The sequence below is a fragment of the Ailuropoda melanoleuca genome, chromosome X (assembly GCF_002007445.2).
Source record: "Ailuropoda melanoleuca isolate Jingjing chromosome X, ASM200744v2, whole genome shotgun sequence".
Classification (NCBI taxonomy): Eukaryota; Metazoa; Chordata; class Mammalia; order Carnivora; family Ursidae; genus Ailuropoda; species Ailuropoda melanoleuca.
In genome coordinates, this window is record NC_048238.1 from 65,106,933 (window position 1) to 65,132,893 (window position 25,961).

At 36.9% G+C, this 25,961-nt stretch overlaps 1 long non-coding RNA gene across 1 annotated transcript; it reads right to left on the minus strand.

Moving 5' to 3' along the window:
- Window positions 1-531: 531 nt before the first annotated feature.
- LOC117797430 lies at window positions 532-25,612 on the minus strand. The gene is made up of 3 exons (XR_004622384.1): window positions 25,445-25,612; window positions 23,600-23,669; window positions 532-592 (listed from the first exon to the last, which is right to left on the minus strand). It is a non-coding gene; the product is annotated as an uncharacterized LOC117797430 (long non-coding RNA).
- Between the last annotated feature and the right edge of the window lie 349 nt (window positions 25,613-25,961).

Genomic DNA, 25,961 nt, shown 5'->3' on the forward strand with positions numbered 1-25,961 from the left:
ATTGAAGGAAAACAATAAAGACAGAAATCTGTCATTGTCTAAGCGGCATTCCAACACAGGTGGTCTTTACAGCCAACTTCCCTAGGAAACGGTCCCGAGTTGGGTTTTAGTTCAATCGGGTACTGGTTTCTCCCAGCTCCGAGTGGAGGTCCTGCAGCCGTGCCTGAGACAGATGACTTTGTATAAGGACAGCAGTAAAAAGAGGGCATCAAGTTTCTGGGTCTTATTACCATCCCGGCCAGGGTACTAACTTCCAGCCAAAAGGCAGGCTTTTTCCTCCCCATAGAGTAGCCATGGGCTAGAGGATTACAGCCTAACCTAGTGACATGAAAGTGTTCCAATAAGACCATACTCCTTGAAGAGCCCCAGAAATGAGAGTAAAGGAAGAGTAAAGAAAATACTCACCAGGGGCGCCTGGGTGGCACAGCGGTTAAGCGTCTGCCTTCGGCTCAGGGCATGATCCCGGCGTTATGGGATCGAGCCCCACATCAGGCTCCTCTGCTGTGAGCCTGCTTCTTCCTCTCCCACTCCCCCTGCTTGTGTTCCCTCTCTCGCTGGCTGTCTCTATCTCTGTCAAATAAATAAATAAAATCTTTNAAAAAAAAAAAAAAAAAAAAGAAAATACTCACCAAGTTTGCACCAAAGCTCTGAGTCTGGATGTAAAGACTCAAGGCCCCACGTTGGGGGCCATATGATGAGGTTGGGAAATATAGGTGAGGTTCAGTGGGGTGGAGTCCAGAGCCGATGACCAAGAAAGAATTCTTGAGGCATCTTTGGTGCAAAATTGGTCATTTATTAAAGCACGGGGACAGGACCCATGGGCAGAAAGAGCTGCTGCCCCGGGTTGTGAGAGGTGGCTGATTATATACCATGGGGTTGGGGGAGGTGAAGAAAAAGGGAGGCTGAGAAAGCACCTTCATATGTCAAAGAAGACTCACAGGAGTCTTGCCTCCCCCCCCCCACCATCAAGCCAAGGCTGTCCACACTATCACTGTGTCCTTATCAATGAGCTGCAGATACCTTCATATGTCAAAGAAGACTCCCAGGATATTGGAGGGCCTGCTATTGTCAAGCCAAGGCTGTTTACACTATCACTGTGTCCCTATCAATGAGCTGCAGGTCCTTTCCTTAGTTTTAGGGCAGCCAGGAGTGCCAGGAATGTTGAATACATGGGGGTGGGGGGTTGCAGGGTGTCAGCTTCTGCTTTGTCTTCAGCCAGCCTTCTATTCCCTCATCATTGGGGATATTGTAAGTCTCTAAGAAATTTTGGAGGCAAGGTTTCCAGACCTCAAGGGGGCTAGATATTGTTGGGAAAATGTCATTTATTAGCATCTAATAAACCCTTCAGATGTATATTGGTGGGCCATATGCTTGGGGGGAGGATTGCCAAAATGTATCTTTGGGGTTTAGAGATAAAGGAAATTTCTTTTTTTTTCTTTTTTTTTAATATAATAATATTTTTTATTATGTTAGTCACCATACAGTACATCCCTGGTTTTTGATGTAAAGTTCCATGATTCATTAGTTGCATATAACATAAAGGAAATTTCTAAAGGAATTTTATATGTTAAAGTAGACTTACAGGATCCAGAGGGGTGGGGTTGGGGAGTCAGGTAAGACTGCCTTTTGCCTTTAGCAAGGTATTAACATGGAGGCAGCTGAATTCCTGCAGGAATGTCACTCTGCCTGTTTTAAGGGCTTGTCAGTGGGCTCTAATGAGTAAGGAAATTTAATAATTTTTCTTCTGCCTTTGTTTCCCACATCAGGGCCCACAGCTAGCAGGTTCAGTTGAGAGTGTCTGTGCATTGCTGCCTTCTGCAGGTTGCTCTATGTTTATGCTGTGGGACAGGGGAAGGAAAATGGCTCCTGCCAGCTCCTTTGTTCTAGGACAAGTCCTCCAATACACTCTGAAATCCTCATAAACACACCTCCCTTCCTTCCCATTTGCCTCAGGCATTGTGTGAACTGTGGATTCTAAATTGCTGCCTATCCAGGGGCTGTTGTCTCTTTTAGGGCATGGACCCAGCTATCACTTGCCCTCCAGGCTTGCTAAGTGCTGTGTCAACTGACTTTTAAAGCTCCAGACTCAAAGTCCTGTTGGCTATACAAACACAGAATTCAGCCCCTCTGGTTTTTAAGGCCAGGCATTAATGGGGATTGGTTTTCTTTATGAGGGCTCCCCAGTGCTTTCTCCTCTCTGTGCCTGCAGCTACCTTCCTCCTGTGGGCAACTCTCTACCACCATTTCTGCCCTTCTTAACCTCTCTGATGTGGCTTTTTCTTTACATTCTTTTGTGGGGTTTGTTCTGCCAGTCTTTTGGTGGCTCTCTAGTTTATTGGCTATGATGTGATTGATAACCTGTTATGAATGTGGGATAGGGTGAGCTTAGAGTCCTCCTACTCTGCCATCTTCCTGGTACCCCTTAACATTTTATTTCTTATTAGTGTCGATCTGTAGGATGAAATGTCTGCTTGTCAATGTATATTATAATCTTGCTTCACATTTTAAAATTCAGGATCCAATTTCAACCATGAACATACTGACTTCAAGCAAAAATATGTATAAACATTCCAAAAAATATATATAATAAAATATCTCTTAAAATCAAACTCCAAAATACTTAGATGCCAACTGAAATATTTGAAGCTAGGCTTTAGTTCATTCATTTATTCATTTCTTGGTAGAATTATGAGGAGTAAAAATTTAAAATTTGAGACCTTATCAAAGATGTTCCTTATTCTTAATTGCTATATAACTTTGCTCAATACAGATAATAAGTAGATGATAATGGATAGAAAAACTTTATTTAGAACCTTTTTTTAAAGAATTTTCTTTTCCTCTGGAAGTAACAAGGTATAGCAAAGGTAAGTACTCTATCATTAATACAACTAGGGACATAATAATCTGCACTTGGTTCTGTTCTGTTAATATAAAATATTATCAATCTTAGAGAAGAAGATGGTGGCAGAGTAGGAGGACCCTAGGCCTGTCTTGTTCCAGGAACACAATTAGATAATTACCAAATCATCTTAAACACCTCAGAAACCAACCTGATGACTGACAGAAAAATCTCCACAACTAAAGAGAGAAAAGAATCCACATCAAAGAAGGTAAGAAGAGCAGAGACATGGCTTAGGGGAGAAATGGATTGCAAGTGGGGTGTCTGGGTGGCTCAGTCGGTTAAGTGTCTGCCTTCAGCTAGGGTGGTGATCCTGGGGTCCTGGTATCGAGCCCTGCAATGGTCTCCCTGCTAAGCAGGGAAGCCTGCTTCTCACTCTTCCTCTGTCTCTTCGTTCTGCTTGTGTTCACTCTCTCTTTCTCAAATGAATAAAGGAAATCTTTAAAAAAATAGAAATGGATTGTGGGTGATGCAGAGGAGAGGGAAACATGGTCACAGAGCAGGACGAGAGAGAGGAACACACAGTGAGAAAGCACAAGGAGAATGTTTCCCAAAAGCCATTGGCTTAGAAAATGAGAGGGGCTGAATTTCTTGAGTTCTTGCAACCAGTGGAGCTTGCATTTGCAGCAACATGGACGGGACTGGAGGAGATTATGCTAAGTGAAATAAGTCAAGCAGAGAAAGACAATTATCATATGGTTTCACTCATTTATGGAACATAAGAAATAGCAGAGAGATTGGTAGGAGAAGGAAGGGAAGAATGGGGGGGGGTAAGCAGAAGGGGGAATGAACCACGAGAGACTATGGACTCTGGGAAACAAACTGAGGGCTTTAGAGGGGAGGGGGGTGGGGGATTGGGATAGGCCGGTGATGGGTATTAAGGAGGGCACATATTGCATGGAGCACTGGGTGTTATATGAGAACAATGAATCATGGAACGCTACATCAAAAACTAGGGATGTACTATATGGTGACTAACATAACATAATAAAAAATTAAAAAAAAAAGATTTTCCTATAAAGACCAAAAAAAAAAAAAAAAACCAAAAGGCTTGGCTGGGATAAAGCCCACTGCCCTACTTCTGGAGAAAAGGCAGGCAAAAACCCCAGGGGCAGACAGCTTGGAAAAAACAATTTGAAGAATGCCTGGGCCACAGGGCAGGAAGGAAATTATTCAAACTTCTCTGAGTGCTTACATGAGAGGTAGTGGATGCCTTGTTGGGAACATAGGAGCTAGCAGGTGCTATTTCCTCTCCCTGCCCCTCAGTATAAACACAGAGCCACCTGCAGGAAGGAATGGAGTGCCCACACTGGCTGCCTAACTTGCTTACACCAAGCCCCACAATCCTGTGCTGTGGCAGGACTGCCATTCTCAGTCAAGCTGGTGTGAGTCCAAGTGTGGTGGGACCCTTCCCAAGAAGACTAGCATAAAACCCTGTCCATGCCAGGTCTCCCAATCAGAGAGTTCTGTAGGGCTTCAGTTCTGGTGCAGGTGGTGTCAGGTCCCATTACATAAGCAAACCAGAGCACACTTAGTTAAAATATGCCACATTCAGGCCAAGACCAAACACTGCCCACAGCAGACAAGGAAAGCCTTTGCAAACAAGTGGCCTGGAGGACACAGCATCCAAAACACAGCAGCAGATTGCAGGCAGCACACACAAGAGACATTCCCTGAAGCACCAGATCCTGGACACTACATGACCTCTTTTCCATAAAGCCAGTACTCTCAGGAGAAGGAGACATAACTGGCATTTCTACCACAAAAAAATTAGGCGGACTTAAAAAAATTGCCAAGGTGGAGGAATTCATCCCAAAGGAAAGAAGAAGATAAGGATGGGGAGCCTAGGTGGATCAGTTATTTAAGCGTCCAAATCCTGATTTTGGCTCAGGTCATGATCTCAAGGTTGTGAGATTGAGTGAGATTGCACTCAGTGTGGAGCCTGCTTAAGATTCTCTCTCTCCTTCCCCCTCAGCTCATGTTCTTTATCTCTCTCTCAAGAAAGAAGAAGAAGAAGAAGAAGAAGAAGAAGAAGAAGAAAAGGCTACAGCCAGAGATCTAAGAGAAAGAGATATAAGTAACATGTCTGATGGAGAATTTAAAGCAACAGTCATAAGAATACTAACTGGGCTTGAGAAAAGAATAGAAGACATCAATGAGACCATTACCACAGAGATGAAAAAGCTAAAAAAAAAATCAGAGATGAAGAATAATATAAACAAGATTGAAAATAGGTTCAATGCAATGTACAGCAGGTAGGAAAAAGCAGAGGGACAACTTAGTGGTCTAAAAGATAAAATAATTGAAAATAATGAAGTGAACAAAAGAGAAGAATTATGCAACATGAGAACAGACTTAGGGAGCTCAGTGACTTCATCAAACCTAATAACATTCATATTATAGGAGAGAAAACGAGAGAGAGAAAAAGGGGTAGAAAATGTATCTGAGGAACTAATGGCTGAAAAATTGCCTAATCTGGGGAAGGAAACAAAACATCTAGATCCAGGAGGCACAGAGAACTCCCAACAAAATCAATAAAAGCAGGCCAATAACAAACATTGTTATTAAATTTGCAAAACATAGTAATAAAGAAAAAATCTTAAAAGTAGGAAGACAAAGGAATTCCTTACCTTACAAGAGAATACTCATAAGACTAGCTGTAGATTTCCAACAGAAACTTGTCAAGCCAAGTTAGTGGCATGATGTATTCATTTTTTTTTTTTTTAAAGATTTTTTATTTATTCGACAGAGATAGAGACAGCCAGCGAGAGAGGGAACACAAACAGGAGGAGTGGGAGAGAAAGAAGCAGGCTCATAGCAGAGGAGCCTGACGTGGGGCTCGATCCCACAACGCCGGGATCACGCCCTGAGCCGAAGGCAGACGCTTTAACCGCTGAGCCACCCAGGCGCCCCGGCATGATGTATTCAAAGTGTTGAATGAGAAAAATCTGCATCCACCAATACTCTAACCAACAAGGCTATCATTCAGAATAGAAGGAGAGAGAGATCCCCAGACAAACCAAATCTACAGCAGTTCATGACCACTAGACCAGCCCTGGAAGAAATATTAAAGAGGACTCATAGAGTGCAAGGAGAGACCAAAAAGTGACAAAGACAAGAAAGGATCAGAGAAAATGTTGAGAAATAATGATAAAACATGTAAAAAAAGAAAAGGTAATACATACATATCTATCAATAAGTACTTTTAATGTAAATTGACTAAGTGCTCCAGTTAAAACACATAGAGTGTAGGAATATATATACAAAAAACCCAAGATACATATATATGTTTCCTTTAGGAGATCCATCTTAGACTTAAAGATATCTGCAGATTGAAAGTGAGGGGATGGAGAACCACTTATCATGCAAATGGATGTCAGAAGAAACATGGAATGGCAATACTTATATCTGACAAACCAGATCATAAAACAAAGATTGGAACAAGAAACAATGAAGGGCACTATATAATCATTAAGGAGACAATCCAACAGAAAGATCTAAGAAATGTAAATATTTATACATCTACTATGGGAGCACTCAAATATATAAAACAATTAATTACAAACATAAAGGGAATAATTGAAAGTAACACACTAATTGTAGGGGACTTTAAAACTCCATTTATATCGATGGACAAATTAAACAGAAAATAAACATGGAAATAATAGCTTTGAATGACACACTGAACCAGAATGACTTAACAGGTATATTCAAAACATTCCATTCTAAAAACAGCAGAATACACATTCTTTTGAAGTGCATATGAAAGAATCTCCAGAGCAGATCACATATTAGGTCACAGAGCAGGCCTCAAAAATACAAAATGATTGAAATCATTCCATGGAACTTTTCTTACCATAATGCTATGAAACTAGAAGTTAATCACAAGAAAAAGTTTGGAAAGCCCACAAATACACGGAGGTTAAACAACTGCTACTAAATAATGAACGGATCCCATGAGAGATTCTGGACTCTGGGAAACAAACTGAGGGTTACAGAAGGGAGGAGGGTAGAGGTCTGGGGTAACCGGGTGATGGGTATTAAGGAGGGCACGTGTTGTGATGAGTACTGGGTGTTACATGCAACTAATGAATCGTTGAACACTACATCAAAAACTAATGATGTACTATATGCTGGCTAACTGAACATAATAAAAAAAATAGTGAATGGGTCAAACAGGAAATCAAAGAGGAAATTTAAAAAAATACATGGAAACAAATGAAACTTAAAATACAACAGTCCAAAACCTTTGGGATACAGAAAATTATTTGTAACAATGATGTATAAAACAATACAGGCCTACATCAAGAAGAAAAAATCAGATAAACAACTCAACCTTACAGCTAAAGGAGCTAGAAAAAGATCAACAAATGAAGCCTCAAGCAGGCAGAAGGGAGGAAATAATAAAGATTAGCCCAGATACAAATGATATAGAAATTTAACAATAACAACAGAAGAGCAGATCAGTGAAATCAGGAGCTTATTCTTTAAAAAAAATAATAAAATTAATAAACTTCTGAACAGACTTATCAAAAAGAAAAGATAAAGGACCCAAATAAATACATAAAATCACAAATAAGAGAGGAAAAAAAACAATGAACACCACATAAATGCAAAGAATTATATGAGAAGATTATGAAAAGTATATACCAAGAAATTGGACAACCTGGAAGAAATGGATAAATTCCTAGAAATATAAACTACCAAAACTGAAACAGGAAGAAATGGAAAACTTGAACAGACCAATAACTAGCAAAGCAATTGAATCAGCAATCAAAAATCTTCCAACAAAAGTTCAGGGCCTGATGGCTTCACATGCCAATTCTACCAAACGTTTAAGGAAGAGTTCACATCTATTCTATTCAAATTATTCCAAAAAATAGAAAAGGAAAGGAAACTTCCAAATTCATTCTATGACACTAGCATTACACTGATATCAAAACCAGATAAGACTCTGCTAAAAAAAAAAAAGTACAGGCCAATATCCCTGATGAACATAGATGCAAAATATTCAGTAAATCCTACCAAACATAATTCATATATTAAATGAATCATTCAATCACCCTGATGAAGTGGGATTTATTCCCGTGATGCATGGAGGGATCAATATTCACAAATCAATCAATATGATACACCACATTAATTAAAGAAAGGATAAGAAACATATGGTTATGTTAATAGATGCAGAAAAAGCAAATGACAAAGTACGATACCCATCCATGATAAAAACCCTCAATGAAGTAGTTTTAGAGGAAACATACCTCAATATAACAAAGGCCATCTATGAAAAATCGACCACTAACGTGATCCTCGATGTGAAAAACTGGAGGTCTTTCCCCTAAGGTCTGGAACCAGACCACTGAGAGTGGTCCACTCTTACCACTTTCATTTAACATAGCACTGGAAGACTTAGCCACTGTAATCAGACAACAAAAAGAAATGAAAGTCATCCAAATCATCAAGGAAGAAGTCAGAATTTCCCTATCTGCAGATGACATGATACTCTTAATAGAAAATCTGAAAGAGTCCACCAAAAACTGGTAGTACTGATAAACTAATTCAGTAAAATCAAGGAATGCAAAATCAACATACATAAACCTGTTGCATTTCTATACACCAGTAATGAAGCAGCAGAAAAAGAAATTAAGGAATAAATCCCATTACAATTGCACCAAAGGGAAAAGATACCTTTGAATTAACCCAACCAAAAGGTGAAATACCTGTACTCTGAAAACTGTAAAACAATTATGAAAGAAAATGAAGACATCACAAAGACATGGAAAGACATTTCACACTCATGGGTTGGAATTTAACAAATAATTTTAAAATGTCTATAGTACCCTAGGCAATCTTTATATTTAATGCAATCCCTATCAAAGTACCAACAGCATTTTTCACAGTTAGAAAAAAAACCCTAAAATATGTATGGAACACACAAGACCCTGAATATCCAAAGCACCACGAAAGAGAAAAGCAAAGCTGGAGGCAGCACATCTGGACGTCAAATTATATTACAAAGCTGTAGTGATAAAGATAGTATGGTACTGGCACAAAAATAGACACATAAATAAATAGAACAGAACAGAAATCCCAGAAATGAACCCACAAGTATATGGTCAATTAATCTTCCACAAAGCAGGAAAGACTATCTGATGGAAAAATGACAGTCTCTTTAGTAAATGGTGTTATGAAAACTGTGTAGCAACAAATAAAATAATGAAACTGGACCACTTTCTTACACCATACACAAAAATCAATTCAAACTGGATTAAAGACCTATATGTGAGACATGAAACCATTAAAATCCTAGAAAAGAACACAGACAATATTATGCCTTTGACATCAGACATAGCAGCTTCTTACTGGATATGTCTCTTGAGTCAAGAGAAAGAAAAGCATAAATAAACTATTGGGACTTCATCAAAATAAAAACTTCTGCACAGCAAAGTTTCTTTTTTCACCAAAAGGAAAAGCAAACTACAGAACGGGAGAAGATATTTGAAAATGACGTATCTGATAAAAGGTTAGTATCAAAAAAAAATATAAAAGACTTACAGAACTCAACACCCCAAACAGAAATAATCCAATTAAAAAGTGGGCAGAAGAAATGAATAGATATTTTTCCAAAGAAGATATACAGATAGCCAACAGATACATGAAAAGATGCTCAAAATCATTCATTATCAGAGAATTACAAATCAAAAATACAAGGAGAGATCACCTCACACCTGTCAGAATGGCTAAAATCAACAACACAGAAAACAACAGATGTTGGCAAGGATGTTGAGAAAAGGAACTCCCTTGCACTGTTGGTGGGATTGCAAACTGGTGCAGTCATTGTAGAAAACTGTATGGGGTTTCCTCAAAAATTTTAAAATAGAACTATACTATGACCCAGCAATCACACTACTAGGTATTTACCCAAAGAATACAAAAATACTAATTCAAAGTGACACATGCACCCTAATGTGTATAGCAGCATTTTCTATAATATTCAAATTATGGAAACAGCCTATGTTCCCATTTAGTAATGAATGGATAAAGAAGAAGTGGTATAAATATACAGTGGAATATTACTCAGCCATCCACGAGTGAAATCTTGACATTTGCAATGACATGGGTGGAGCTACAGAGTACTATGCTAAACAAAATAAGTCAGTCAGAGAAAAACCATTACCATATGATTTCCCTCATATGCGAAATTTAAGAAAGAAAAGAAATGAGCAAAGGGAAAAAAGAGAGAGAGAGATAAACCAAGAAAGGACTCATAACTATAATGAACAAATTAATTGTTTCCAGAGGGTGGGTGGATGGGGGATTGGTTAAATAGGTGATGGGGATTAAGCAGTGCACTTGTTGTAATGAGCGCCAGTTGTTGTATGGGAGTTTTGAATCACCATATCCCACATGTGATTCTAATATCACATTTTATGTTAACTAACTAGAATTTTAAGGAAAACTAAAAAAAGAAATAAAGAAAGAAAAAGACAGAGAGTGGGAATTAACAGTAATACAAGAAAAGTAGGGGATATTAACACTGCACTTACATCAATGTATATTTCTTCCACAGAGAAAATTGATAAGTAAACAGTGCCTTTGAATGGCACTTTGAAAGAAAGAGACATAACAGATATATTCAGAATATTCCATCCAAAAACCTGGAATATGCATTCTTTTCAGGTGCACATGGAACATTAACCAGAATAAATAACATGTTAGGCCACAGAACAAATCTCAATAAATTTAAGAAGATTGAAATTGTATCATGTAACTTTTCCGACCACAACACTATAAAACTAAAAATCAAACACAAGATAAAAGCTGAAAGAACACAAATACATGTAAGCTACATAATATCCTACTAAGCAATGAAGGGGTCAACCATGAAATCAAAGAGTAGATTACAAAATACATGGAGACAAATGAAAATGAAGACACAATGATCCTAAATCTTAAGCATGGAGCAAAAGCAATTCAATTTTAAGAGGAATGATTATAACAATACAGACCTACCTAAAGAAACAAGAAAAAAAACTCAAATAAACAACCCAACTTACACACAAAGGAGCTAAAAAAAAAAAAAAAGAAGAAGAAACAAATATCAAAGCCAGTAAAAGGCAGGAAATAATAAAAATTATACCAGGAATGGAGTTCAAATGGCAGAAGATTAGTGGGACCCTAACCTTATCTCGTCCTTCGAATACAACTAGATAGTTATTAAATCCTTCTGAATACCCAAGAAATCAACTGGAGGTCTGAGATAAAGAAAACTGCAAGTCCACAGGTAGAAAAGCAACCATCTTCTGGAAGGCAGGAGGTGTGGAGACTTGAATCTGGTGTGATATAGCTGAGTATAAGGTGGCAGTGAGGAAGCCTCCTTAAGGAGGCTACCACAAAGTATTATAAGCAGCAGAGTACAAAATTGAACTTTGAGAAGTCTGCTACAGTGGGGGATATGTCTGGCTTAAAGGTGCTCGGGTGGCATAGTGGGATGAAATACCAAGTGTGACACCATAGTCTTCGGATCCCCTGGGTGACAAGAAGAAAGGGTGGTGCCTAAATACTACATTCTTCCCAGGCACAGGAGCACGGAAGCCACCTGAGAATAGTAAGTCTAAGTGCCGGCTTTCTGCTCTGTGTTGCCATAAACCACAAACCACTGCATGGTCTTGTGACTGGTTTCCTGGGACCTATCCCGCAAAAGTCAGAAGTGTGGCAAGACTGTCCTCAGGAAGAACAGCACAGGTCCATGCCATGGGAGCCCCTAAAATTGGAGTTTTGAAACTCATTCACATGCCTGAGATAAAAAAGCTCAGACACAGGTAGGGTGGACACAGAATTCAGACAGAAACTAGGGAGACAAGAGTGACTGATTGATGTTCTATAAGGGTTCACTGAAGACTGTTGGGGGGGGGAGTGTGAATTTGCAGCCTCGGGGCTAGAGAGCAGGGTGCTGCCATAGTCATCCCTCCCATTAGTGCTGAAAGATTTCAGGGAGCAAAACAGCACCATCTACTGGAGTCTGGAGATGCTTACAACAAGCTCTGTCTTCCTGTGCACAAGAGGCACATTTCTACTAGAGCAAGTCCGCCTGACAGTCAGAGCAACAGGCCCCTCCCTCAGAAGAGAAGCACAAACAACTCCCTTACACAAAGTTTATGAATCATAGAAGGCTGCAAAGCTTCAGCTCTAGGGGAAAATGGTATCTAGTCTCATTGTACTTTTTATTCATTTTTTTACTTACTTTTTTCAGTTCTTAAATTATTTTTTAAGTTTTTTATTTCTATGTATTTTTGTTGTTGTTTATTTCCTTTCATTGTATTTTTTTTTCTTTCCTATTTTTGGATCCAGATTCGTTTAACAAGCAGACAAAAAAAACCCACCTAGGATCTAGTTTTTGTTGTTGTTATTGTTGTTTGTTTGTTCTTCCTTCACTTCCTTTAAGGACAAAAACACAAGATGGAGAAATTCACCCCCCCCAAAAAGAAACAACAACAGGAGTTAGTACTCATAGCCAGGGATTAAATCAATAAAGATATAAGTAAGATGTTCAAACTAAAATTTAAAACAATGATTATAAGGTTATTAGCTGGGCTTTAAAAAAAAAAGTATAGACAACACTAAAGAATCCCTTACTATCGAGATTAAAGAACTAAAATCTAGTCAGGCCAAAATTAAAAATGCTATAACTGAGATGAAATCTCAAATGGAGGCCATACAACAGAGTATGGATGAAGTAGAGGAGTGAATCAGTGATACAGAAGATACAATGGAAAATAACGAAGATGAAAAGAAGAGGGAAACAAAGGTAATGGACCACAAAGGTAGACTTAGGGAACTCAGTGACTTATTAAAACATAATAAATTCATATCATAGATGTCCCAAAAGATGAAGAGAGAGGAAAAGGGACAGAAGGTTTATTCAAACACATTATAGCTGAAAACGTCCCTCACCTGGGGAAGGACATGGACATTCAAATCCAAGAAGCACAGAGAAATCCCATTAAATTAAACAGAAGCCGACCATCATGAAGGCATAACCCAGTCAAAATCACAAAACACAAAGACAAGGAAATAATCTTGAAAGCAGCAAGGGAAAAAAGTCCTTAACCTACAAGGGAAGACAGTTAAGGTTGCAGCACATCTGTCTACCAAAATCAGGCAGGCCACAAAGGAGTGGAAGGCCCTATTCAATGTGCTGAATGGGAAAAATATGTAGCTAAGAATACTTTATCCAGCAAGGCTGTCACACAGAATAGAAGGAGAGATAAAGAGTTTGCCAAACAAAAACTAAAGGAGTTTGTGACCACTAAACCAGCCCTGCAAGAAATTTTAAGGGGGACTCTTTGAGTGGAGGGGAAAAAAAGCCATAGACTAGAAAAGGCCAGAGAATATCACCAGAAACACCAATTCTGAAGTTAACAAAATGACACTAAATTCATAGCTTCCAATAATCACTTTGAATGTAAATGGACTAAATGCTCCAAACAAAAGGTATAAGGTATCAGAATGGATTAAAAAACAAGACCCATCTATATTCTGCCTAAGAGATTCATTTCAGACCTAAAGACACCTGCAAAATGAAAATGAGGCAATGGAGAGCAATCTATCATGCTAATAGACATCTAAAGAAAGCTGGAGTAGCAATTCTTATATCAGACAAACTAGATTTTTAAAAGATTTTATTTATTTATTTGACAGAGACACAGAGAGAGAGAGCACAAACAGGGTGAGCAGCAGGCAGAGGGAGAAGAAGGCTCCCTGCTGAGCAAGGGCCTGATTCAGGACTCGATCCCAGGACCCTGGGATTATGACCTGAGCTGAAGGCAGATGCTTAACAGACTGAGCCACCCAGGCATTCCAGACAAACTAGATTTTAAAACAAAGACTGTAACAAGAGATGAAGAAGAGCATTATATCATACTTAAGGGATCTATCCATGAGGAAGATCTAACAATTATAAATATGCCCCCAAACTGAAGCAACCACATATATAAATCAATTAGTAATAAATATAAATAAACTCATTGATAATAATACCATAATGATAGTAGAGGACTTCAACACCTCACTGACAGCAATGCACAGATCATCTAAGGAGAAGATCAATAAGGAAACAACGGTTTTTAATGACACATTGGACCAGATGGACTTCACAGATACATTCAGGATATTTAACCCTAAAGCAGCAGAATACACCTTCTTTTCAAGTGCCCATGGAACATTCTCCAGAATAGTTCACATACTGGGTCACAAATAAGCCTTCAACAAGTATAAAAAGACTGAGATCCTACCATGCATATTTTCAGACCACAATGCTATGAAACCTGAAGTCAACCACAAGAAAAATTTTGGAAAGACCACAAATGCATTGAGGTTAAAGAACACCTTACTAAAGAATGAATGGCTTAACCAGGAAATTAAAGAAGAAATTTAAAAAAAATACATGGAAGAAAATAAAGATGAAAACACGACAATCCAAAAACACTGGGGTGAGGCAAAGGCATTCATACACAGGCCCACCTCAAGAAGCAAGAAGAGTCTCAAATACACAACCTAACCTTACACCTAAAGGAGCTAGAAAAGGAACAGCAAAGAAAGCCTAAAGCCAGCAGAAGAAGGGAAATAATAAAGATTAGAACAGAAATAAATGATATAGAAACAAAAGAGGTAGAAGGGATTAATGAACCTAAGTGCTGGTCTTTTGAAAGAATGAAAAAAAATTGATAAACCATTAGCCAAACTTATCAAAAAGAAAAGAGAAAGGAGTCAAATAGATAAAATCACAAATGAACAAGATCACAACACCACACAAATACAAACAATTATTACAGACTATTATGAAAAATTATATGCCAAAAAGCCAGGCAACCTGGAAGAAATGGAAATTCCTAAAACCTAAAACTACCAAAACTGAAACAGGAAGAAATAGAAAATTTGAACAGACCCATAACCAGCAAAGATATTGAATTGCTAATCAAAAATCTCCCAACCAACAAAAGTCCAGGGACAGTAGGATTCCCACGAGAATTCTACCACACATTTAAAGAAGAGTTAATACTTACTCTTCTCAAACTGTTCCAAAAAATAGAAATGAAAGGAAAACTTCCAAACTCATTTTATGAGACCAGCATTACCTTGATTCCAAAACCATACAAAGACCCCACTAAAAAGGAGAATGTCAGGCCAATATCCCTTATGAACATGGATGCAAAAATTTTCAATGAAATACTAGCAAATTTAATTCAAAGGCATACATTAAAAAAACTATTCACCATGATCAAGTGGGATTTATTCCTGGGCTGCAGGCGTGGTTCAATATTTGCAAATCAATCAACATGATACACCATATTTTTTTATTAAGATATGTTAGTCACTATACAGTACATCATTAGTTTTTGATGTAGTGTTCCATGATTCATTGAACATGATACTCCATATTAATAAAAGAAAAGATAAGAACTATATGATCTTTTCAATAGGTACAGAAAAAGCATTTGACAAAAAAAAAAAAACACCCTTTCTTGATAATAAAATCCCTCAACAAAGTAGAAATAGATAGTAGGGATAGATGGCCTCAACATCATAAAAGCCATATATGAAAGACCCACAGTTAATATCATCCTCAATGGGGAAAAACTGAGAGCCTTTCACCTGGAGTCAGGAACAAGTCAAGGATGTCCACCTTCACCATTACTACATAGCATAGTACTGGAAGTCTTAGCCTCAGCAATCAAACAACAAAAATAAATAAAACACATCCAAGTTGTCAATGAAGAATTCAAACTTTCACTATTTGCAGACAACATGATACTCTATGTAGAAAACCTGAAAAGACTCCACCAAAAAGTTGCTAGAAGCCATACATGAATTCAGCAGAGTTGCAGGATATAAAATCAATGTGCAGAAATTTGTTATATTTCTATACACCAAGTATGAAGCAGCAGAAAAAAAATTCAAGGAGTTTATTCCATTTGCAATTGTACCAAAAACAATACAATACACAGGAATAAGCCTAACTAAAAAAGTGAAAGATATGTACTCTGAAAACTACAGCACACTTATGAAAGAAATTGAAGAGGACACAAAGAATTGGAAAAGCATTCCATGCTCATAGATTGAAAGAACAAGCACTATTAAAATGTCTATATTACACAAAGAAATCTACAGATTTAATGCAATCCCTATCAAAATACCAACAGCATTTTTCACATTGCTAGAACAAATAATCCGAAAATTTGTACGGAACCACAAAAGACACAAAATAGCCAAAGCAATTCTGAAAAAAGAATAACAAACTGGAGGTATCATGATTCCAGGTTTCAAGCTATATTGCAAAGCTATAGTTATCAAGACAGTATGAGACCGGGGGCGCCTGGGTGGCACAGCGGTTAAGCGTCTGCCTTCGGCTCAGGGCGTGATCCCGGCGTTATGGGATCGAGCCCCACGTCAGGCTCCTCTGCTGTGAGCCTGCTTCTTCCTCTCCCACTCCCCCTGCTTGTGTTCCCTCTCTCGCTGGCTGTCTCTATCTCTGTCAAATAAATAAAATAAAATCTTAAAAAAAAAAAAAAGACAGTATGAGACCGGCACAAAAGCAGACACATAGACCAATGGAATGGAACAGACAACCCATAAATGGACCCACAACTCTATGCCCAACTAATCTTCAACAAAGCAGTAATCCAATGGAAATATCCAATGGAAAAAAAGACAGTCTCTTCAATAAATAGTGTTAGGAAAACTGGACACCAACATGCAGAAGAATGAAAGTAGACCTCTTTTTTACACCATACACAAAAGTAAGTTCAAAATGGAAGAAAGACCTAAATGTGAGATAGGAAACCGTCAAAATCCTAGAGGGGAAAACTGGCAGCAACCTCTTTGACCTTGGCCATAGGAACTCTTTACTAGATGTGTCTCTGGAAGCAAGGGAAACAAAACCAAAAATGAACTATTGGGAGTTCATTAAGATAAAATCTTCTGCACAGAGAAGGAAAGAATCAACAAAACTAAATGGCAGCTTACAGGATGGGAGAAGATATTTACAAATAACATATCTGATAAAGGGTTTGTATCCAAAATATATAAAGAACTTACCAAACTGAACACTGAAAAACAAATAATTCAGTTAAGAAATGCACAGAAGACATGGATATACACTTTTCCAAAGAAGACAACCAGATGTCTAACAGACACATGAAAAAATGCTCAATATCACTCATCATCAGGGAAATTCACATCAAATCCATGATGTGATGCCACCTCACACTTGTCACAATGGCTAAAATTAATAACACAAAAATAACAGGTATTGGCAAGGTTGTGGAGAAAGGGGAACCCTCTTGCACTATTGTTGGAAATGCAAATTGTGCAGCCACTCTGGATAACAGTACAGAGGTTCCTCAAAAAAATTTTTTTAAAGATTTTATTTATTTATGTGACAGAGATAGAGACAGCCAGCGAGAGAGGGAACACAAGCAGGGGGAGTGGGAGAGGAAGAAGCAGGCTCCCAGCGGAGGAGCCTGATATGGGGCTAGAACCCATAATGCTGGGATCACGCCCTGACCCAAAGGCAGACGCTCAACCACTGTGCCACCCAGGCGCCCCCAGAGGTTCCTCAAAATTTTGAAAATAGAACTATCCAATGATCCAGCAACTGAACTATTAGGTATTTACCCAAAGGATACAAAAATAAAGATTCAAAGGGGTACAAGCACCCTGATGTTTTTAGCAACATTATCAACAATATCCGGACTATGGAGAGAGCCCAAATGTCCATCAACTGATGAATAGATAAAGAAGATGTTGTGTGTGTGTATACACACACACACACACACGCACACACACACAATGGACTATTACTCAGCCATCAACAATAACAAAATCTTGCTACTTGCAATGATATGGATGGAGCTAGAGTATATTATGCTAAGTGAAATAAGTCAGAGAAAGACAAATACCATATGAACATAGGGGAAGGGAGAAAAGACAAAAAAAGGAGAGATGGAAACAAACTATAAGTGACTCTTTTTTAAGATTTTATTTATTTATTTGTCAGAGAGAGAGAGAGCACAAGCAGGAGGAGCAGCAGGCAAAGGGAAAATCAGGCTCCCTGCTGAGCAAGGAGCCAGATGTGGGACTTGATCCCAGGACCCCAGGATCATGACCTGATCTGAACGCAGACACTTAACAGACTGAGCCACCCAGGCATCCCAGCCATAAGTGACTCTTAATGATAAAGAACAAACTGAGGGTTGATGGAGTTATGTGGATGGGGGATGGGCTAGATGGGTGATGGGTATTACAAGGGCACTTGTGATGAGCATTGGGTATTGTATGTAAGTGATGAGTCACAGAATTCTACTTCAGAAATCAATATTGCACTGTATTGTAACTAACAAAATTCAAAATAAAAAAAAATGAAAGACAACTCACAGAGTGGAAAAAAAATGAAATTCATGTATCTGATACAGAACTGCATCCAGAATATGTGCGTGTATATTATGTGTATATGGGTATGTGGATGTGTGCGTAAATATGTGTGTTTGTACTTTTACAACTCAACAATAAACATTCCCAATTTAAAAATGTGTGAAGAAAAAAATTCACACATGATATAAATGAAATAGAGATCAAGAAAAGATCACCAGGAACTGATTCTTTGAAAAGATAATCATAATTGATAAACCCATACACAGATTCAACAAGAAAAAAAAAGAGAGAAGACTTAAATAAATGAAAACAGAAATGAAGGAGGAGAAATAACAATTGACACTACAGAAATATAAAGGATTATAAGACAATATCATGAAAAACTATATGCCAACAAATTTGATAATGTAGAAGAAATGGATAAATTTTTAGAAACAGTTAACCTTCTAAAATTGAATCAGGAAGAAACAGAAAAATTGAACAGATGAGCAATGAAATTGAATCAGTGATCAAAGAAATCCAGTAAACAAAAGGTTTGAACCAGATGGCTTCAGAGGTGGATTCTAGCAAAAATTTAAAGAAGACTTAATATCTATTCTTTTCAAAATATTCCAAAAAAATAGAAGAGGAAGGAAAGTCTCCAAATTCATTATATTAAGCCAGCATTACCTGATACCAAAGCGAGATAACAACACTACAAAGAAAGAAAACTATAAGCCAATATATTTGATGAACATACATGCAAAAATCCTCAACAAAATATTAGCAAACTAAATCCAACAATATATTTAAAAATTCATTCACCATGCTCAATTGGGATTTATTCCAGGGATGCAAGTGTGGTTCAATATTGGCAAATCAATCAACATGATACCTCACAGAATAAGAGAAAGGATGAAAGCCATATATCATTTCAGTAGATGCAGAAAAACATTTGACAAAGTACAACATATATTCATGATAAAAACCCTCAACACAGTAAGTCTACAGGGAACATACTTCAACATAAATGAAATGAAAAATCCATAGTTAACATCATATTCAATGGTGAAAAACAGATTTTTCCCCCTAAGAAGAAAAAGATGCTCACTCTAACCAATTTTATTCAACAGAGTACTGGAAGGCCTTGCTACAGCAATTAAGCAAAAGAAATGAAAAGCATCCAAGTCAGTAAGGAAAATGTAAAACTGTCACTATTTGCATATGATATGATACTATATATAGAAACCCCTAAACACTCCACCAAAAACCAAGTAAAACTGATAAATGAATTCAGTAAAGTTGAAGATTACAAAATTAATATAGAGAAATCTGTTGCATCTATGCACTAATAATGAAGTAGCAGAAAGAAAAATTAAGAAAACAATAGCATTGCCAATTTCCCCCAAACAATAAAATACCTAAGAATAAACTTAACCCAGGGAGTGAAAGACCTATAATCTGAAAACTGTAAAATATTAATGGAAGAAATTCAAGATGACAGAAACAAATGAAAAGATATCCCATGCTAATGGATGGGAAGAACCAATATGGTTAGAAATGTGCATATTACCCAAAGCAATCTACAGATTTAATGCAATTCCTAGAATAAATTTCTTTCACCAAACTAGAACAAATAATCTTAAAATCCAAAAGAGACCCTGAATAGCAAAAGTAATCTTGAAAAAGAGGAACAAAGCTAAGAGTAATCACAATCCCAGATTTCAAGATATATTATAAAGATTTAGTAACCGAAACAATATGGTACTGGCATGAAAAGAGACACATAGATCAACTGAACGGAATAGAGTCCAGAAATAATCCCAGGCTCATATGGTCAATTAATCTAAAACAAAGGAGGCAAGAATATACAATGGTGTTAGAAAAAATATTTGGACAGCTACATGCAAAAGAATGAAACCAAACCAATTTCTTATACCAAGCACAAAAATAAACTCAAAATGGATTAATGACCTAAGTATGAGACCTGAAACCATAAAAAGAGAACAAAGGCAGCAATTTCTCTGACATCAACCATGCAACATTTTTTTTTTCTAGTTATGTCTCCAAAGGCAAGGGGGAAGAAAAGCAAAAATAGACTATTGGGAGTACACCAAAAGCTTTTGCACAACAAAGGAAACCATCAACAAGACAAAAAGACAACCTACTGAATGGGAGAAGATACTTGCAAATGATATATCCAATAAGAGGTTAATATCCAAAATATATAAAGAACTTATATAACTCAACACCAAAACAACAAGCAATCCAATTAAAAAATCAGCAGAGGACCTGAATAGATATTTTCCAAAATCAACATCTAGATGGCCAGGAGAAACATGAAAAGATGCTCAGCATCACTAATCATCAGGGGGATGCAAATCAAAACCACAAGGAGAAATCACCTCACACCTGTTAGAATGGCTAAAACCAAAAAGACAAATGTTGGTGAGGATGTGGAGAAAAAGGAACCCTTGTGCCCTGTTAGTGGGAATGTAAATTGGTATAGCCACTGTGGAAAACAGTATGGACTTTCCTCAAAAAGTTAAAAATAGAATTACCATATTATACAGTAAGTCCACTACTGGATATATACCCATAGAAAATAGAAACACTAATTATAGAAGAGATAGGGACCCCTACATTTATTGCAACATTGTTTATAATAGTCAAGCTATGGAAGCAATCCAAGTGTAGAGGGTATAATGCTAAGTGAAGTAAGTCATTAAGCGAAAGACATATGGTACACATGTTTTCACTCATGCTGGATTTAAGAAACAGGACAAATGATCAAACAAAGAAAAAGAGACAAATAAAAAAAAAACAGACTCTTAAATATAGAGAACAAGGTGATATTTGCTGGAGGTGTGGTGGGTTAGGGGATGGGTGAAATAAATAAGGGGAAATAAGAGTAAACTTATCTTGATGAGCACTCAGAAATGTATTCAGTTGCTGAAGCATTATACTTTACACTTGAAACTAATATAGCACTGTATGCTTATAACACTTGAACAAAAAATTGTTTTGAACTATTGTACACCAACTAATCAGGTAACCTAGATGACATAAACAAATTCCTAGAAACATGCTACCTACCAAGACTAAATCAAAAAAATGTAGAATATTTGAATAGACTTTCAACTAGTAAGGAGATTGATTCAGCAATCAAAAAAATTCCAACAAAGAAAATACTTAGATCAGTTTGCTTCAAACCTTTAAAAAGAACTAACAATTATTTTAAAATTCCTCAAAGAAATTGAGGAGGGATAAACATTTCCTAAGTCATTCTATTGGGACCAGCACTACCCTCATACAAAAGCCAGACAGGCACTACAAAAAGAACACTACAGATGAAGATCCCTTATGAATATGGATTCAAAAATTCTCAGTAACATACTAGCAAACTGAATTCAACAGCATATTAAGAGATTCACAAAACATGACCAAGTGGGATTTATTCCTGAAAAGTAAAGGTGGTTCAACATATGAAAATCTACCAATGTAATATACCACAGTAACAGAATGGAGAAAAAATAAAACAAAACAAACAAAAACATGATCATCTCAGTTGATGCCAAGACAATATTTGTCAAAATTCAACACCCTTTTATGATAAAAACAGTCAACCTACTACAAATGAAAAAGAAAATATCTCAATGTGATTAAGGCCATGTATGAAAAACCCACAGCCAACATCATACTAAATGGTAAAAAAATAAAAACATTTTCTCGAAGATCAGGATCAAGACAAGGATTTCCACTTTCAGTAATTTTATTTAATATAGTATTGGAATTTCCCTCCAGAGCAATTAGGCAAGAAAAAGATAAAAAAGTCATCCAAATTGGAAAGGAAGAAGTAAAATTAGCTGTTTGAAAGCCACATGTCCTTTTACATTGAAAAGCCTAAAGGTTACACACACACCAAAAACAGAGCTGATAAATAAATTTGGCAAACTTGTATGATACAAATCAGCACACAAAATTCAGCTGTATTTATATGCAGTAATAAGGAATAATCCAAAAAGGAAATTAAAAAACTTGTTACAATAGCATCAAAAAAATACTTAAGAATGAACTTAAGTAAGGAAGTGAAAGAATTATAAACTAAAAAATTACAAAACGTGATTGAAAGAAATTAAAGAAGACACAAATAAATGTAAATAAATCCCATGTTCATCAATTGGTGGACTAATGTGAAAATTCCAATACTACCCAAACTGATGTATAAATTTAACGCAATCTCTATTAAAATCCCAATGATGTTTTTTTTTATAGATATACAAAAATCCATCCTAAAGTTTATATGGAAACTCAAGGGACTCCAAATAGCCAAAATAAGATTGCAAAAGAAAAAAAAAATGAAGATTTCACATTTCTTGATTTCAAAACTTACTACAAAATCATGGTAATCAAAACAACAAATGGCCAAATGATTTTTGACAAGGATGCCAAGATCATGCAAAGGGAAAGCAATAGTCTCTTCAACAAATGGTGCTGAGAAAACTGTATATCCACATACAAAAATAAATGAATTTAGGCCCTTATCTTATACCACATTAAAAATGTAAATGTAAGAGCTACAGTGATAAAACTCAGAAGAAAATCTAAGAGAAAATCTTCATGACATTGGATTTGGCAATGATTTCTTGGATATGACACTAAAAAGACAAAGAACAAAGAAAAACTAGAAAAGTCAAAACATCATCAGAATTTAAAGCTATTGTGCATTAAAGGACACTATTAACAGTGTGAAAAGGTAATCCATGGAATAAGAAAATTATTTGCAAATCTTATATGTGATAAAAGATTGTTCTCCAGAATATATGAACTCCTACAACTCAACAACAGCAACAACGACAGCAGCAATAACAGCAACAAGAACAACAAAACCCAGATTGATTTTTTTTAAAAAATGGGCAAAGGCCTTGAATAGATACTTTTAAAAAATGATATCTAAATGATCAATAAGCACATAAAAGCAAGATGTTCACCATCAGTAGTCATTAGGGAAGCACAAATCAGTTACAGTGAGCTACCACCACTCATACACATTAGGATGCCTATTGAGGTGTCCCATTCTTGGTTAAAAACCAATGTGTGATTTTTCAGGCTTGACCACAGGCAATTAGAAAGTCTTTACCTGACAGGCCTCACAGGGAAAGCTACTATCCCCACATCAGACTTGAGGCATAGCCAGTGCATCACAATCTCTGACAGAGTTGCATTCAAGGTTTCAATCTCCCCTAGGTGATCATGCTCTTTACATATTTACAACCTTAGTCCTGATACCTGGATTTCCAAGTCTCTTAATCTGGGGTCTTCCCTGAGGTCCTCTTCAGGCACTTCTACCAAGACCTCCCTATGGAGGAAGAAAGAGAAAAACTTAAAGACAATTTTCCCCATTCTGACTCAGTACCTAGTACTTTTCCACTTCTAACCCTTCCCGCAGTGTAACCTCCAACACCAGAGTCCATAAAACTGTTGGAAACTTTTGTCTGTGTTCTCTCAATAGTGAGATAAACCCCAATTCTGCATTGATCTACCTGACCTTTCATCTTTGTACTGTTCCATGGGAGAAAATGCAACAGGAGGAGGTGGTTCTTTTTCTGGTTTTGGCCTCTTGTTTATACTATCACAGTAAGTTATTAAAGGTTTAACTCTCATTTTTGGTTTGTTGCTTTCATTTGCTACTGTGACACCTAATAGCTCAGTGTTCGCGCGCTCTCTCTCTCTCTCTCAGTTCAGTTTGGCTCCTAACACCTATTATTAAAAGAGAAGAAAAAGAAGAAGGAAGAAAGAAGAAAAGAAGAAGAAGAAAAGAAGAAAAAGAAGAAGAAAGGGGAGGAGGAGGAGGAGGGGAAGAGAAAAGAAAGGATAGGAAAGGAAAGGAAAGGAAAGGAAAGGAAAGGAAAGGAAAGGAAAGGAAAAGAAAAAAGAAAGAAAACAGCAAGGATGTGGGGAAATTGCAACTCTTTTGCATTGATAGTGGGAATGTAAAATGGTCGCAGATACTATAAAAATGGTATGACAATTCCTCAAAAAATTACACATAGAATTATATGATCCAACAATTACATATCTGGGTGGTATATATCTAAAAGAAGTAAAAGAATGTACACCCGTGTTCATAGTATCATTATTGACAATAGTCAAAAGCAGAAACATCCCAGATGTCCATCAACAGCTGAATAGATATACAAATGTGGTATATACATACAATGGACTATTCTTCAACCTTGAAAACAAATGAAATTCTGACACATGTCACAATGTGAAGGAAACTTGAAGACATGCAAAGTGAAATAAGCCAGTTGCAAAAGACAAATATATATGATTCCTCTTATATAAACTTCCCAGAGTAGTCAAATTCATACAGACAAAAAGTAGAATAGTAGTTACCAAGAAGTTAGGGTAAGGAAAATGGAGAATTATTATTTAATTGGCACAGAGTTTCAGTTTGTGGTGATGAAAAAGCTCTGGAGATGGATAGTGGTGATGATTGCACAACAATGTGAAAATAATTAATGCCACAGAACTAAACATTTAAAAATGGTTAAAACGGTAAACTTTATCTCATGTATATTTTACTACAATAAAAAGTAACATATTGAAAAATATATATGGTGCTTAGGAATAAACTTAACTATGTAGATGAAACAGTTGTACACTGAAAACAACAAAATGTAGCTGAAAGAAATTAAAGAAGACATAAGTGGAAAGACATCCTATGTTCATAAATATTTTTCCACAATAAAAAAATAATATAATGAAAGACTAAAATTAATAAAGTTAAACTTATCAGGATAGAATAATATATGCTATGGTAAAAAGACAACACCAAAATCTCACTGGCTTAAAAACAGTTAAGTTTGTTTTTCCCTCATACTACCTGTACTACATATCCATTGTATAGATTGGGGAGGGCCCTTCTGCTTCACATCGTCCAATGTCTAGATGACTGCCATTTACTTTCACTGGCACAGGGAATTATGAAGGAGAACAAGACACCTGTTTTTAAGAGCTCTGCCTGGAAGTAACACTTACAACCTGCTCACATTTTATTGCCTGTTCAAGATAATTCTTATGACTATACCTATTTTGAAAGAGGAAGGGAAGTTCAATGGTCCATTATACCTTGAAAAGGAGAAGAATCAGAAATACTGGTGAGAGGGGCACATGGGTAGCACAGTCGTTAATCATCTGCCTTCGGCTCAGGGCGTGATCCCAGCGTTCTGGGATCGAGCCCCACATCAGGCTCCTCCACTGGGAGCCTGCTTCTTCCTCTTCCACTCCCCCAGCTTGTGTTCCCTCTGTTGCTGGCTGTCTCTCTCTCTCAAATAAATAAATAAAATCTAAAAAAAAAAGAAATACTGGTGATAGTACTAATATCTTCCATAAAAACAAAATAGAATCATCCTCACAATTGCTGAACTATAATTATTGTTATTATTACCACATTTACTCCATATAGTGCTTTATGGTTTTCCAAGCATTTCATACAAATAATCTCAAACCTAAGAATACTGTTATTCCTCTTGACATGCATATATATCAACCTCTTGATATACCGTGACTAATAAAAGTTAAAATGCTGTTTCAAAATTACAAGAGGTGGGCACCTGGATGGCTTAGATGGTGAAGCCTGCAACTC